Below are 14,666 nucleotides of genomic sequence, written 5' to 3'. Positions count from 1 at the left end.
AAGAAGAAAATGCAGCCACACCAGGAATCCCCTGTGCCACACGAGAAATTAATTCGTCTTCAAACACTATGACACCAGAGGCATTTTTACCAATGCTGCAGTTGCCCTCAGTGGTAGGCAACAATTTGCAGTTCAGCTGCCATGAGGTCTAGAGTGCATATTAAGTAATTAGTCCTCTGGTAGTTTCTTTTGGCTGGAAAACAAATGAGAAGAAATATAAATAATCCAACAATAAGAACTACACAGAAGCCAGCCATCTGAAGAAACAGCTGCCCGTGGTACATCACTTCAACCTAATGGGAAATCTCTGAGTGAGGCGACTTCTAGCATGAGAGAAATGCCTTGCTGAAATGTCACATACACTAATGGGAAGTCCAGCACCGTGCATCTGTGCTGCTCTCACCATCCTCGCTCTTCCCCAAACACATCTCTGCAGAAGTGCATTCTGCAGCAGGGCTCTGCAGCTGTCAGTCTGGCCAGCAGCGATGTTTTCCTGCGCCGAGCGGCTGAGCACCACGTGCCCGTGGGCAGCTAATCTATAACTGGTTCGCTAGAACAAACAATCAGCAACCAAATGTTTCCATGTATCCTCAGGGCTCCAGAGAACAGTTCAAATATTCCAATATCTGTGTCAGGAGCAGGGCGCTCATTTATATCCCAAGCAATCGCTGAGAAAAGGGAAACGCGCAGTACAGTAACGGGCAATTCTGATGTATTCTATCTTCCAAAACATTTTTCAGTCGCAGAGCTCAAAGGTCATTAATAGATTTTCATATGTTTACAGACAGCAGCAATTTCAAGCTCTGTAATTTTAGAACTGCATGTCAGTCTCTCAACTTCCAGCTGTTATTTCAACATTAGATAATGAACACAATGCAAAGGTTACACAACCACTTGAACCAGCTTACGCAGGAGAATCAGTCAGACAAATCATTATTAAATTCTAATTACACATATATTATTTTACAACTCTTATTAGAACAGCAAGACAAATCCTCCTTTCATAAAGAGATCAACAGTTTAGAAAGAGAGGCCAGAAAGGTTATTCTATTAACATGGCCGAGCTGCTCCTCTCTCTTGTGCCATCACCACTGACTTGTGAGTCACGCAAACAAAGCAGCACCTGGCCACCACCGCACCGCTGGGTGCCCAGCACACGTGCTGCTGCTCCAGCTAAGCCAGCTCTGCTCTTGCCCATTGCTTCATTCTCAAAGCCAGAAACCTCTGCCTGCACTTCTGCTTCCTCAGAGCAGAACCCAGGGCCGGTTTGCAGGTCCCTGAACAACGCCCTGCCAGTCAGAAGCTGCAGAGAGGGCCAGCCCTGCAATGCTTCTAATTGATGCTAGCTCATCACTTTGAAGTGCAACAGGGAATTCGAATGTGACACGAAGCAGCAACTTCCATCACTGCCAACCCATTCCAATTAGATGACAGCCACTGTGCATCTCACAACTCATGGTTCTGAGGGCGGCACTCGGCCTCTCGCGAGCTGCCCAGCCTTTGCCATGGCAGCACCATGGAGCCAGGAGCATAGATGTGGCACATGGCATCTCCTCGTCCAGGTGGGCACAGCCCTCTGACAGGAACTAAAAACCTGCCCACGTGAGAAGAACAGATGAACGGATGAAACCAGACACATTCCAGCACAGCAGCAGGGCTTCTCATCGTTACTCTGTCCCACAGCTCTTAGTCACATCCCAGCAGACACTTCCACCAGAACCTCCTCTTTCTGTAGATAAACAGGAAAGCTGACACAGCCGGAGTTACACACACTGCCCGACAACTCTGGCTGGTATGGCAGCATGAACATCTCCTGAACTCTCTTCTGGGCTCTGACACCAATTCTCAGTGTGACCATATCTCAGATACCTGGTTAAAAAAGTTGTTTTACAGTGCTCACAAGATCAGCTAACACTACCAGCTGCAGCGCATCTCTCTCAGAGTTAGGATACAAAGAACTTTCCAGACAAAAGAGCCACAGAAGCACGTCACAAGCACTGCTGATTGGCAAAGCCCAATTCCCGTTGCAACTGCTAACCCCAGTGCCCCCATTTTACAGGATGAGGAATGAACAAATGCAAAGCAACTTGCCCCAAACTAACCGTAAGTCCTCTGGTAAATTCTGGGGGAGAACGTACTTGTCCTAGGTCTTGAGCACACCGTGGTCCAAGAGGACCAACAGCCAAAGGACAGAACCCTCCTTCTGACACCACAAAGGGCTTAATAATGCTGGAGGAGCTATCAGATGTTTTCTTGGACAGAAAAGAGTGGAACTGGCAGCTCTTCTTGGCTTCTGAAAGCTGACACACAGCCTGGCCTTGCTAAGGCACTGCTCTGGATGGCACCCAAAGCCAGTGCCATCTGGCCAGCATGCCTGGACACACAGGGGCAGGAGAGGCTCCTGGCTGCCAGATGTGATGACATCAGTACAGCAGTTCAGGCGTTCCAGCTCTGCGTCCTGCGAGTGACACCAGGTTAAGTGACTGCAGGGCACCACGGGCTGAGAGCTGCTTGTACACGAGAGCCAGGTAAACACTTATTTTGTTTGTAGAAACCGTCACCAATGCCACAAAAATAAACAAAATGGTTTTCCTGGTGTAGAGTTGAAGCAGAGCATATCACATTTCCTTTCCTGCTCAAAAGCCAATCCCTACATTCAGAACTCTGATTTTTCCACCTCTGTTTTTACATTCAGTCTTGCATGACGCTCTCCCAGCAGTCAAAACCAACATGTTATTCCATGGCTTACAGCTTCTTAAAGCTTGGCCTCTCAGCTACGGCACAGGCCACTCCTTCCTCCTCTCCTGCTACCAGGATGCAGGACACAGACTCTTCAAATTCAGTTTCTAGCACCTGGAGAGCGTTTGATGATTTGGCATTAAGAAAATGTGAACAGCTCAGTAATACCATGGCTAGCCAGCTGTCAGGGACAGCAAGTGGGATGTCTCATTGGGCAGCTAACATCCCATTCTGCAATCACCTATCCGCTTCTGTTCAGATGTTAACTCCACTGAGATATGGAGAGTCACGGGGTGGAAAAGAGAGAACAAGCATTAACTCAATTTATGTCAACTCAAAAAAAACCCAGGGATCACTGAAGAACCTGACAAAACAGTTATTGCATTTTAAAACATACCCACCTATCCACTTTGTCTTCTCACTAAAGGTCAGCACACTAAAGCCAGAAGGCAAAGGAAGGCATGTTTAGCTTGGTACGACCACAATACAGAGCCAATGGGAAGGCCCATTCAACACCAAAAGCTGTGTCCAGGTGGGGGGATTAAGACTTAAGATTTGTAGCTGTCATTTGGGAGGAAAGCATCCCCAGGAATCTGATGGAAGGCTTCCCAAATCATCCTGCTTCAGATTTAAAGACACCGATACAGCAAATGCCTTATGTAAACAGCCAAGGAAACTTGCCTCAGTGTGAGCACATGGCTGACTGCATTTTTGGTAATTTAGATTTTTGAAATCTAAAGGTCCCTAATTAAACGAGTTCAGAGGGATCTCTCAGCTCTCCGTCCCTCATTGATTTGGGTCCCACACCGTTAATGCTTTATGCCTTGTGGCATACTGAAGAGCTGCATCAGAAACCTAAGGGAAACACAAGGAACTGTCAATACACGAACAGAGGGAATTTCTCCTCCCTGACCTGTCAAAATTTCAGAGCCATGGAGGCTGGAACACATCTTTGAAGACACCAAGCAAGGTGACTCAGAGCTACAGGCTGCACAGTTATTACATCTCCTCAAAGACACCAGCAGGAAAACCTGTTATCCTTGTCTTCAGTTCCCTTACAAGCTCATCATGAAAACCGTGTGCGTGTTAAAATTCTGGACATTCATTACGTACCAATCCCAATTATTTCTATTACAAACCACAAAGAAATGACAATTTTCTTTTTGCTGAACTACAACAGTTTAGGTGTACAAATAAATGACTACAGACAGCAAAGAGGAACAAGCTCTTATAAAAATGGCCTTACACTTCATAGGTCAAACTTCAGGGAGTCAGGAGCTTTGGAATCTTACACCAAGACCCGAACAAAGGGTTACATGGATTCTGATGAGAATTAAGGCGCTAATTGCCCCATCCTGCTTCAGGCCACAGAGTGCCTTCAGCATGGCTGGGACTGACCTGAGAGAAGGGGAACTGTAAAATACAGACAAAGCCTCTTTGCCCCACAGCACACCAAAACAAAAATAATTAGGAAATCAATTAGCATTTTAAGAGATGTGGGGCATATACGGGGGACAAACAACACTAAGTTCTATTCCAGTCTTGCACGTCCACAAGTCGGTAGATAGCAGATTATATCTGCCACACATTGCTCAGGCTCAGCTGCATGTGTGATCTCCTGATAAATTCAGCTCACACAACGACAAGCACAAGGCCCAACCTGCTGTAAAGCAGCCCCTCCTGCCTATTTTAATTCTGTGCAGCAACAGCAGCACACCTCAGTAAGAACAGCATTTCACAATGGTGTTATCAATGAGACAGCAGTTCCCAGGACCCAGTTTGATGTGGAGTTTCTGAAGAACCACCAGCCCTTCTGGGCACTCCTGTTCTCTCATACCTTCCCCTCAGCTGTCCTTCCCAACCAACAGGGTTACAGACGTTTTGGAGGTTTGGGAAGCACAGTGTTTAACATTTTATAGAAACATCTGCCAGCAGAGCTGCTAAACGCTCTGGTAAGAGAGACAGAGATGTTTATTTAGACATGCTGCTGACGTTTCCTGCTGCATTTTGTTCCTCAGGCATATGTAGTCTTTCCAAACGATTTAGCGAGTGCTGTGGAAGCACAGCTCCCAGAAAAAGTGCATCTAGAAGTACATGAGATTGAAATTACAGGACTGTCAAGGAGCTATCTCACCAAAGCTCCTGCCAAGCTCCGGGCAGAGCAAGCACCTGCAGAATGGCAGGACGTACAATGTCTGAGGAGCAGCAGCACTGGAGAGGCACAAAGTGGCAGTGCAGGACTCTCGGGGGGGCAGCATCAGCAGGGGCTGCAGTGGTGCAGGTGATGCTGGCAGCCCCCTAGTTGGGGGTGGGGACCTCAGCTTGAGCTGGCTGCTGCAGAAGCCTTCCTGAGAGATGAGGCAAAACTGGCAGGAAAACGGGTGCATGCTTCTGGGTCACTGCAGCAGCCACACACACAGATGCTCTGGGTGCTGCGGTACCGGCTGTGTTCCCCATGGAGCTCTAAGCCTCAGCACTGCATGATGCAGAGGTGTGTCCTTACCACTCTGCATCTGTGATCTGTCAGTTTACAGCAGCCAACTGAGCTACCAGCCACTCCTCCCGCCCTTCTGCTGCAATTTACTGCTCCAAGTACAGCTTATCCAGCCCGCAGCCCCTGCGGTTCATAACCTGATGGATTACTGTAAACTATAAATTGATCGCAGTTAAATCACATTCAGCTGCTGCAAAATCCCATCAATCTGCATCCCTAAGCCTCTCTGCCTTTGTTTCTTCACTGTTAAAAAAGGGTAACCCTTCATTACAAAGTTAAAAGCGTTACACTGAGCTGCAGAGTTTTCAGACACAGCATGAAAGTACTCAAAGAGTGTGATTTATCCCACACCCAAAGGAGAACAGCCCTGCATCAACCTGCACTGAACAACCCCAGTGCAGTCTGAAGAGAAAGGGGGTCCCGAGCTCCACTGCGTGCTTCTGCCATTTGATCCCTAGAAGCAAAGGACAGTGCTTCAGCAACAGACTACAAATCTGTGTACACAGAAAGGACTAATGCAGCTTGTTGGTTACTGAGATGAAGGAAATACATACAAATAAAAAAGGAGAACTGTGAATTAAAGCTAACCACACAAAAACTCAAGGGTTTATTAAGGGCTACAGACTTGAACCAAGCAAGCAAAGTGCCTGTGTGCAGCAGAGGAAGAGGAAATCATCTGCTTTGGTTGAATGTACCCAGTGTGGATTTCACTTTCCTCCCCCAAGAATGCCTTCGCAGAAGCAGCTGCTTTACCTCATATCTGGGTCTAGAAAACTGAGAGGAAACAGGATTTCACTGCTGTAGGAGTCTTGTAACCTTGTCATAGGGGAACTAATGGATCTTTGGCTGCAAAGCATGGTCCTGCACAGCAGTGGATGTGCCACAGACTGCTTTTTCCTTTACATGCATGCTTTATTTGTGTAAATAAGCATGCTGGTTACCCCCATCTGGTTTCCACTGGGAAGCACTTAAACTGTAAAGACAATAGAAGACAAAAACTGGTTTATGGTGAAAAATGTGTTTTTGCAACTACTTGAATCTTCTTTCACTTCAGCCTGTTTTAATAATGGTGAGAATCCGCAGATATTTGGGTGAAGTACATTATTCCAATTAAGAAAAGAAAGGGTGCTGCTATCTCTTTCTGCATGCTCATAATTACTCTGAAAGAAGTAGGTTCTCAGGACTCTTCTTCAGGGTCAATTAGGTTTAATTCCTGATAAAGGTCAAATCATCTCTTTCAGAAGCGATGATGAAGCTCCATCAGAGTCTGACTGAAAAAGGTCACCAAATCCAAATTCTCATACTCCTTAAATAAACTCATACGCCTTCGCTCAAGCACTGAGGATATTTAAGGACACTACAGTAGAATGTATATACTTGTTCCCAGTTGCTCTTACCAGGGATAGCTTGCATGAAGTGGCTTTATATTTGAATAAGAAACTTGTACCAATGCAACTTCTTTCCAGCACCTCTTATGCAGGGAAAGGGGGTGTACTGATGAAAGGAGCAGACCCCAAGGCTCACCCCAACATCACCTCTGCAACGTGAGGCAGCAACGCCCCACGGCTTTGGATGTGAACGTTGCTGGTCCTAAAAGCTCTCTGGTACGAATTATTTCAGCCACAACCCAAACACTCTCCTTGGAAATGCCTTCCAAGAGCTCAGGACAAAAATCCCCAAGCAGCACCTGACAGCAGACACATTTTGTGGAGCAGGAGAAGCACCAGCTACCTGCCAGCATCTGCGCTGCTGCTGGTAGAGCCCCGGCACCCCTGGGACAGCCAGCTCAGTGTCTGGCTCGGACTGATATGGAAACAAAAAGATCCCTTTGTGGCCGAACAGAGGCTCTCTCATGTGGCAAAACTCACGAGCTAAAGAGCAGAAATACAATACTACGTACAAAAGGCAAGTTTGCACCAAGAACCATTACAGATCCGTGATGAGAGACTGGCTCCTTCCACAGCAAATTATAACTACAGCCCCTAACAACAGTTCAATTTCTCTCCCACTCCCTCTCTTTATTTTTATTTAATTTCTGGCAAACTTACTGCTTATAAAGACAAGTGATCCAGAATTAGTCAGAGCTTCATCCAGACAGACAGATTTCCCCGTAAGCCTTATTAAAACACAAACTCTAATTCAGCCTTCACTTGAGGAAGGTCCCTGACTGCCAGATGAGCCACACACCATCTCCGTAACCTGGACAAAAATCCCCTAGGAATTACTATAAAACCAAACTCATTTCCTCTTCAGTTTTAGGCTAAGATTTGAATCGAGGTCACGGGAGGCAAAAAGACTGCAGCATTATACGTCACTACCAGCTCCCTGTTTGCCTTACTTGCATATTTTTACACTTAATTTGAAACCCAGGTATGAAAAACATTACAAAACTTTGGTGGAATACTTCAGATTATAACTGAAGAGACAATAGCAACTGGTCACTCTGAAGGTCAGCAAACGGAATCGTTTGTAGCACTTCTTTTCATGGGTGGATTTGTTACAAAAACCTGAAATTAATTCAAGTCGCTGAATCACAGCAACCCTGATTCCTCTCACAGCTGCGTAACACAAAGGTTCTGTACTCCCAGGACTTGAACACCTTGAAATCCCTGGGTAAGAGTTAACAGCCTTTGATTTCACTAACCAAACTAGTAATGCCACTTGGAAAACAGTTAAAGGTGCATTTTGACATTTACAGATGCGATGTTAATGGCGGCGAGGGCGCAGCAACCATCAGCTCTCTGTGCTCAGCAGCGCTTCGAACACTTCTACCGCCTTGCACACAAAGCTCACACTTTTCATTTAGCAGTTCTCATGGAAAACTGCATCAAACACGGTTGGATTTCTAAGTTAGTAGCAAAGTCAAAAGCGGAGTCACAGTTCCCAGCGATCCCAGCATTAAGCTTTGTTTCATGGTGCGGCATCTTTCAAAAGTGTGACTCATTCAATAGCCAGGGCCTCAGGACAGGGGAGTGCTGCCTGCAAGGAAATACACCTCTGTCTGGAGGGAGCCACCAAGGCCAATGAAATGCGTAACTACCGCTTTGAGTACCCAAGAAACGGCCCCAGCCCTGGAACAGACACTTCCCATGGAAGATGGCAGCAGCGACGCGCTCCACGTGACAGGGTAGCAAAGGAAAAATCAAATATCGGCCCAGGCCAGAGCTCTCCCTGCAATCTCAGTGATTCCCAAGCTGTCAGCAGCGAGGCTGCTGCTGTCACTTCCCTGCTCGCTCACTCTCCCATCAGACACTGATAGCACGCCTGTCACAGCCGCAGCGCTGCCGGAGTCAGGGATGACAAATCGCAGGGAAGACGTGTCAACACAATCAACTGGCCTGAAGACAGACAGCTGGTGCGCGAATTCCACCACAGACAATATCGCCTGTGAAATCACTCCAAGGCATTTTTAGCAATCGTGAGCTCTCAACAACAGCTCCGACTGCTAAGAATAGCCTGCCGAAGGCTCGCTCCGGCATTAACGGCAGTGCTGGCTCAATTTGAGTCATGACCCCACTCGGGAACATATAAGCAAAACAAGCACAAGCCTCAAAGCAGCGGCAGCTATACATGCTTAGAGCTCCAGCAGTGTTACTGCACCTATATGACCAAGCTCCACAACGTTAATGTCGGTTACCACAGTATTCCCCTGAAACGCTCCACCTGGAGCCAGGCAGCTGAGAAGCGAAGGCTCAGATAACTCATCAGTACAAATACATCCCTGTGCTTCAATACAAACCTTCCTCTTGGCGAACAAAAGGGACCAATGCATCAAAGGTGCTAAATGTCTCCATCTCTCACATTTCAAAAGCTCCTACTGAGCATCCATCAGCTCACAGAATGGAACTGCAGCAGCCCAGAAAATAGAGCAAACCCAGCTTCCCTGGTGGTTTTGACTCTTGAAAAGTAGCATGACAGAAAGAGATCCACTTCCCCTCGGCGCACAACCAACCACAGAAATGCACTTTCCCCAGCAAGAGCAGCAGCAGCACCTGCAAGTTTCAGCTGCTCCGAGATCTCTGAGAGCAAAGCAGAAAACCAGGGAGGCACTCCACCATTCAGACACCAAGCACTGGCTGCTCAAGAGTCAACAAGAACAGAATTCATTTCCAGAGCATTTTTATTTATTTATTTATGTACAGAAAAATATGCCAGCTCCAAACTCCTCATTGCAGACGTGCTACCAAAGCAGCACAGAGCACCAGAGCTGTCTGAATTAATCCCAGACTGGAGCACGGCCTCTTGTTTAAAAAGGTTTGATTTGGAGATATCCAGAGATGGAGTCATCGCAATCCATGATAAACTGCTCCAGCAGTTAATTATTCATCCTGGTCAAGTTCTGTAGCTTATCTCTAGCTCAGACATATCACCGCTGCGGCCTCCCAGCCACTGGATCTAGTTACAAGTTCGACTGCCAGAAGGAAGAGCCCTCCCTTCCCTTCACCTCTCTGTCCCCTATGCAGTCTGCTATAAATCGTAACCATGCCATCCCTCACCTCCTCTGACAAAGCCGCCGGAGCACCGGGAGCCCTTTCCTGCGAGACCAATTTTCCCCTTCTCCAACAGCTCTCATGACACTTTTCTGAAGCCTCTCCAATTTACCAGCCTCCCTGGCAGGTACCAAGGTATGGCACTTGTCTTACACTCGTGCCAGTGCCAAACGGAGGGCTGTGTTACCACCTTAGTCCTGCTGAGCATTTCCTTTGCTGTGTGTTCAAGGATTACACGCTCAGTCCTGGACACAGCTAGGTTCCCATGCAGATGGCTACCTACCTTGACACCTTTCAGGGTAAAGGCCCTACCTCAGGGGACAGCTGTCCCTCTGCCATTTCCTCCCTGCACACGAAGGGCCCTCACTTTGTCCCTAGTGCAGGGCGCTTTAAAGCATCAGAACATACCGTTCATGAAGCAATCCCAGTCACTCCAGTTCTGCTCCTTATCTTGCACTCCACCTAATCTGTGCGTTATCTGAGGACTTTGAGTAATGGTTTTATTTTTTTTTCCCCTGGGTCACTGATTAAAAGAAGTTAAATAGTGCTATGCCAAGGACCCAGTACAAACATACCTCCTGAAAGCTGGTTCTTTCTTGCCTGCCCTTTTGAAACCTTCTGGTCAGATAGCTTAGAATTCAGTTCTCGTGCTGCTTCTATTAAATATCTGCATTAGCAAAATAATAAAGCTGGGACAAAACCACTCGACTTCAAAATATACTGAATCAAATATCTGGGGCTTTCACAGCTGACTGCAGGAGATCTCAGAAAAATACAGCTACCAACTGCCACGCCATTAGCAAATAGCTTCGAGCTCATTTTAAGCGTCCAACGCAGCTGCCTGCATTGCTGCCTTCGCTGCAGAGACTCCAGGCAGGGAGGGAGAGCTCCAGCCCCAGGAGCTCCTTCAGCACACCTAGCACAGACTTCTCCAGACCAGAGCCAGGGCCGTGCTTGAGAAGCTCAAAGCAGGGGTTCCCTAATCCTAACATGACAGAATAACTTCCATCTCCTCCTGCTGAGCCCCAGCCTCTCAGAAAAGCCACAGCCAGAACTGTGTTTCTACAAGCCCTGCCACAGACACGTCCCAAAGAACGAGGAAAGGGTTACGGGGAGCTTTTTGAAGAAAAAGCCAAGAGCCGAATGCTCACAGCTGAGTCCTCCCTGCCCTGCCGCAGCCTTTGCACTGAGATGAGAACCCGTCCCTCTGCCCGGGTATCTCCCTGGAACTCTGCTGGAATATGGACCACTGTTACTGCATCGTTTTCAAAGAACCTCCCTTTCATCTGCATCATCAAGATTTCCTGCTCCCCTCGCTGCCTCCGAGCCCTCTCACCTTGTGCTACTTATTCCATTAGTATCTACACAATAAATCTGAAAATACACCGTGCAATGAAGGCAGCACCATTATACACATGCCATGGGGAATATCCACGAATAGAAAACTTGCTCTGAAAGAAAGCAAGGGGAAAGAATAGCAAAAGCACACCAAGTACAGCTCAGCCAAGCAATACAATCTTTTCAAATTTCAGAAGCGAACTGGTATGGCCATAAATACCTAGCTAATTAGGGCTTTAATGGGATCTGGGCTCCTCACCCCTTTAAACTGCTAAAAAAACCTCTGAAAGTCAATAGTGCCAAAATCTTCAAGAATTTTGTATTTGCTCTGCTTATACAAACCTCAGACATTCTTACAATCACCCATTCCCTTTGCTCATAAATATTTATCTAGTTGGAGCCAAGTGCATAAATGAACCTTCCATCCCGCTTATGGCTGCTCTCCCTTTAATCCTTAATCCCTTTGCACTATCGTTCTTGTCTCTAACCTGCAGAGGACTCTGACTGTTTGCATTTAATTCTTCTTACACATGCCCTGGAGCACAAATGGCTTGTCAGGTTAAAGATAAAACAAACATGTACGGCCACCAGTAGAGGAACCAGCCTTCCAGATAGCGGAGCACCTGCAGCCAAGGCAGGCTGAGCAATGAAGGAACCAGGAAGTGATCTGGCTGGGATCTCAACACCCAGCAAACCAAGGGACTTTTCTAGGACAGACTTCTTGCCTCCTATTCATACTCACTAACTTTGAAAGTGGTTTCCTTCACCTCTTTGTAATCAAATGCAGCAGCTTCATGGCATGGCCAGAATTGAGAGATTACATTTCAGCAGCATCTGGAGCAAGACTGCTAACAGGGCAGGAAGAGCGTATGATACCTGATCCAAAGGGAATGGCAATACAAGACTTGAAGTCATCATGACAGAAGGGCCCAAAAAGTCTTTAATCTGCGAGCACAGGAAGTCAGAAGGAAGCAGCACTGGTATCTGGGTTTGGGGAGGGTCAGTGGAGCAAAGAGACGAGCATGAGCCAGTGTCAAGAGCTTTAGCTCCTGAACGAGTCCCTTCCATCTTCTTCCCATCCACACTGCCAAACACACAGCCCAACATTTCCCTGGAGCTGTGCAAGTCAGTTCTCAACATCAGACCAAAGGCACAAATGAAATCCCAATGTTCCATTTTCTTAGTCAAAAGCTCCTGTATCTCTTGTTACTGCTGAGGACTTCAAGGTTTCCCACCTTCTCTCTCTGAAAAACCTTCCCTTCAATTGAGGCAGTGAATTCTGCCAGCAGGAGCTGCTGCTGCTGCTGGGGAACCAGACAGCCGACTGCCCAGAGCAGCTCCCTCCAGGAGGGGCCAAGTCCCTGCTTCTGGGACTTAGAGATCAGGGATTTTCTTAATGGGTATTTCTTTCTGTCCTTTCCAATCAATGTGCTATTACTGTTTTTTAGAACAGAAAAATTTAAGGTTTTGGAAAATGTATCTAAGCATGCAACTGCATCATCTGGCAGATGAGGCATCTAACTGCAAGGATAACATTGCATAAATCACTGCGGTGAGCCTGTCCAAGTGCAATGTTTCCACCCTACCTCTACCCTGAAATGTCAGATTGCTGAAAAGCCTATCTGATTTTGACACAATTTGGAAAATATTTATCCTCACTGCTTTCTAAAATCCTCCCTCAAATTCCATCTCCACCCCCATTTTGGCCACAACAGTAACGAAACAAAACAGAAAGGGAGAAGAGAGAGATCAAAAGGGAGAAAGTGAAACCTCTCAAACTGCAGCAGACCCCAGCACCAAATAGAGACTCTGGATGGACAACTGTGCCGTATTTGCAAACAATGTCCCCACAATCACATGAGAGCTCTCAAATGGAGATCTGGAGTAAATGTATGCTGTTGATTCTTCGATGCAATTAACATTGTTTGTCTCAGCATCAGTAAAAACAGGCTTTTGCCTGCTAGCAAAATTTTTGGCTATGCACACAATTGTTTATTGAATGAAAGGCTAAAGAGCTAACTGAAGCTGTTTTCTTTGCAAAAATACCATGGAAGAGTATCAGGTCAGGAGCAAACCTTGCTCGTTATCACATCCAAACTGCAAGCCCTCAGAAAACCAAACCTGGCCTGTTTTCTTCCTACATTTCTCAAACTCTTTCCACAAAGCACACCACTGCCATCCCAATACTGCTTACAAAAGCCTTTTTTAAAGCCTTATCAAAATGTATCAGTGTGTCTGCATCCATTATCCTATAGTTACATGACTTCTAGAAAACCTCAGCCCCGAATAAAGAAATGCTTGACAATGCCTCATTTTGGCACACGTGCTGCATGCTGTTTTGGCTGCTATGGGAAGATGAAGCTGTGATCACCTGCTAGGAGGTAGAGAGAAAGGTGATGCACAGAGCAGGTGAGGCAAGGCTCCAGGGAACCCCGCTGCCTGACGGATCTGTGTGGCAGGAGAAGGGGGTAAAATGCTCTCATAGCTGAACAAACCACTGCATGCTGCTAGAGGTGACCCAAATAGCCCAGCGTTTGGGAGAAGAGCTAGCATGGAAGTCAGCCCGAATCAACAGGGAGAACCCCAGGTTTATTCATAGAGGCAGGACCTGCACAAAGAGAGATTCTGACAGCTTGTGATTGGAGAAAGAGTAATACCTGTAAGACTGGTTTATTGGGACTTTCGAAGCAGCCTTTCTTCTTTTTCAACACTATTTACAGTTACCTGTAACAACTTCAGAAAACAGAGAAGTACTCCAATTCCATAATAATCCCCAATCTCCCACGATTTAGCAGCTTCTAATCCCCCAATATTCTCGAGTGGGGTGAACACAAAGCACGAGCTGTGCTCCAGCCCTCACGCCCCGGCTGGCAGACTGCACAGCGTGCCAAGTTCATGCACGCTCTCAAGAACTACAGAGAAAGTGGTTTTCTTTTCTGGTTTGTTTGCCTGATTCTTTTCCAGATAGAGGCACTTTCGGAAAACACACCTGCAACAACCCACTGAGCATCCTCTCATTGGCACTTCATTCTGTGCAGAAACAACCCGAGCAGGGCAGCCGCCGGGTCACAGCACAACGCGCCCACAGCTTTCGCTGCTCCCCAAAGTGCATCCTGAAACTTCCCAAAGCAGAGCACACAAAGGTCCCAAGACACCGCCTGCCCACAGGAGCAGCCAGTCCTTACACGTTAAAGCACCACGCTTTCCACCCCGTGCCTCCACCAGCTGCTTTCATTTAGATGCAGGTCACATTCACACAGACTGGAAAGCATCGCAATCGCGCACAAATTGCTAACGTGGGAACTCGGGTCCTTGAAGCTCACGCACGGCGCCCAGCAGGCAGCCCATCATTTCTCCTTTCAGTCTTTAAATACTAACCCTGGCACTAACAAACAGATACCTGCCTTTTTCTTTAGTACGGGTTCCTGATGCCTAGAATAACTTGGCTCCAGATTTTATTTATTTTGGACAGGACGAAACCATCATCAAGTGGCCACAAACTACAAAAGTTCAGTGGTCTGAGACATGAATTTTCTTCCCAACCCACCTATCATCCTTAATGCAACGCCTGCAGCGGTGCAGGAGTGGGGGAAGGAAATGCAGGG

The 14,666-nt window shown here is 47.0% G+C and overlaps 1 protein-coding gene across 16 annotated transcripts in view; it reads right to left on the bottom strand.

Moving 5' to 3' along the window:
* The window catches only part of FBRSL1 (fibrosin like 1), a 416,280-nt gene that overhangs the window by 315,066 nt on the left and 86,548 nt on the right, over window positions 1-14,666 (bottom strand). The gene's annotated exons all lie outside the window — the stretch shown is intronic.

This window comes from Centrocercus urophasianus, unplaced genomic scaffold (assembly GCF_019232065.1).
Source record: "Centrocercus urophasianus isolate 14NV4802_14NV808 unplaced genomic scaffold, USGS_Curo_1.0 seq_30, whole genome shotgun sequence".
Classification (NCBI taxonomy): domain Eukaryota; kingdom Metazoa; phylum Chordata; class Aves; order Galliformes; family Phasianidae; genus Centrocercus; species Centrocercus urophasianus.
The sequence above is the reverse complement of the archived record's forward strand: the minus strand, read 5'-3'. Positions and strand labels throughout refer to the sequence as shown.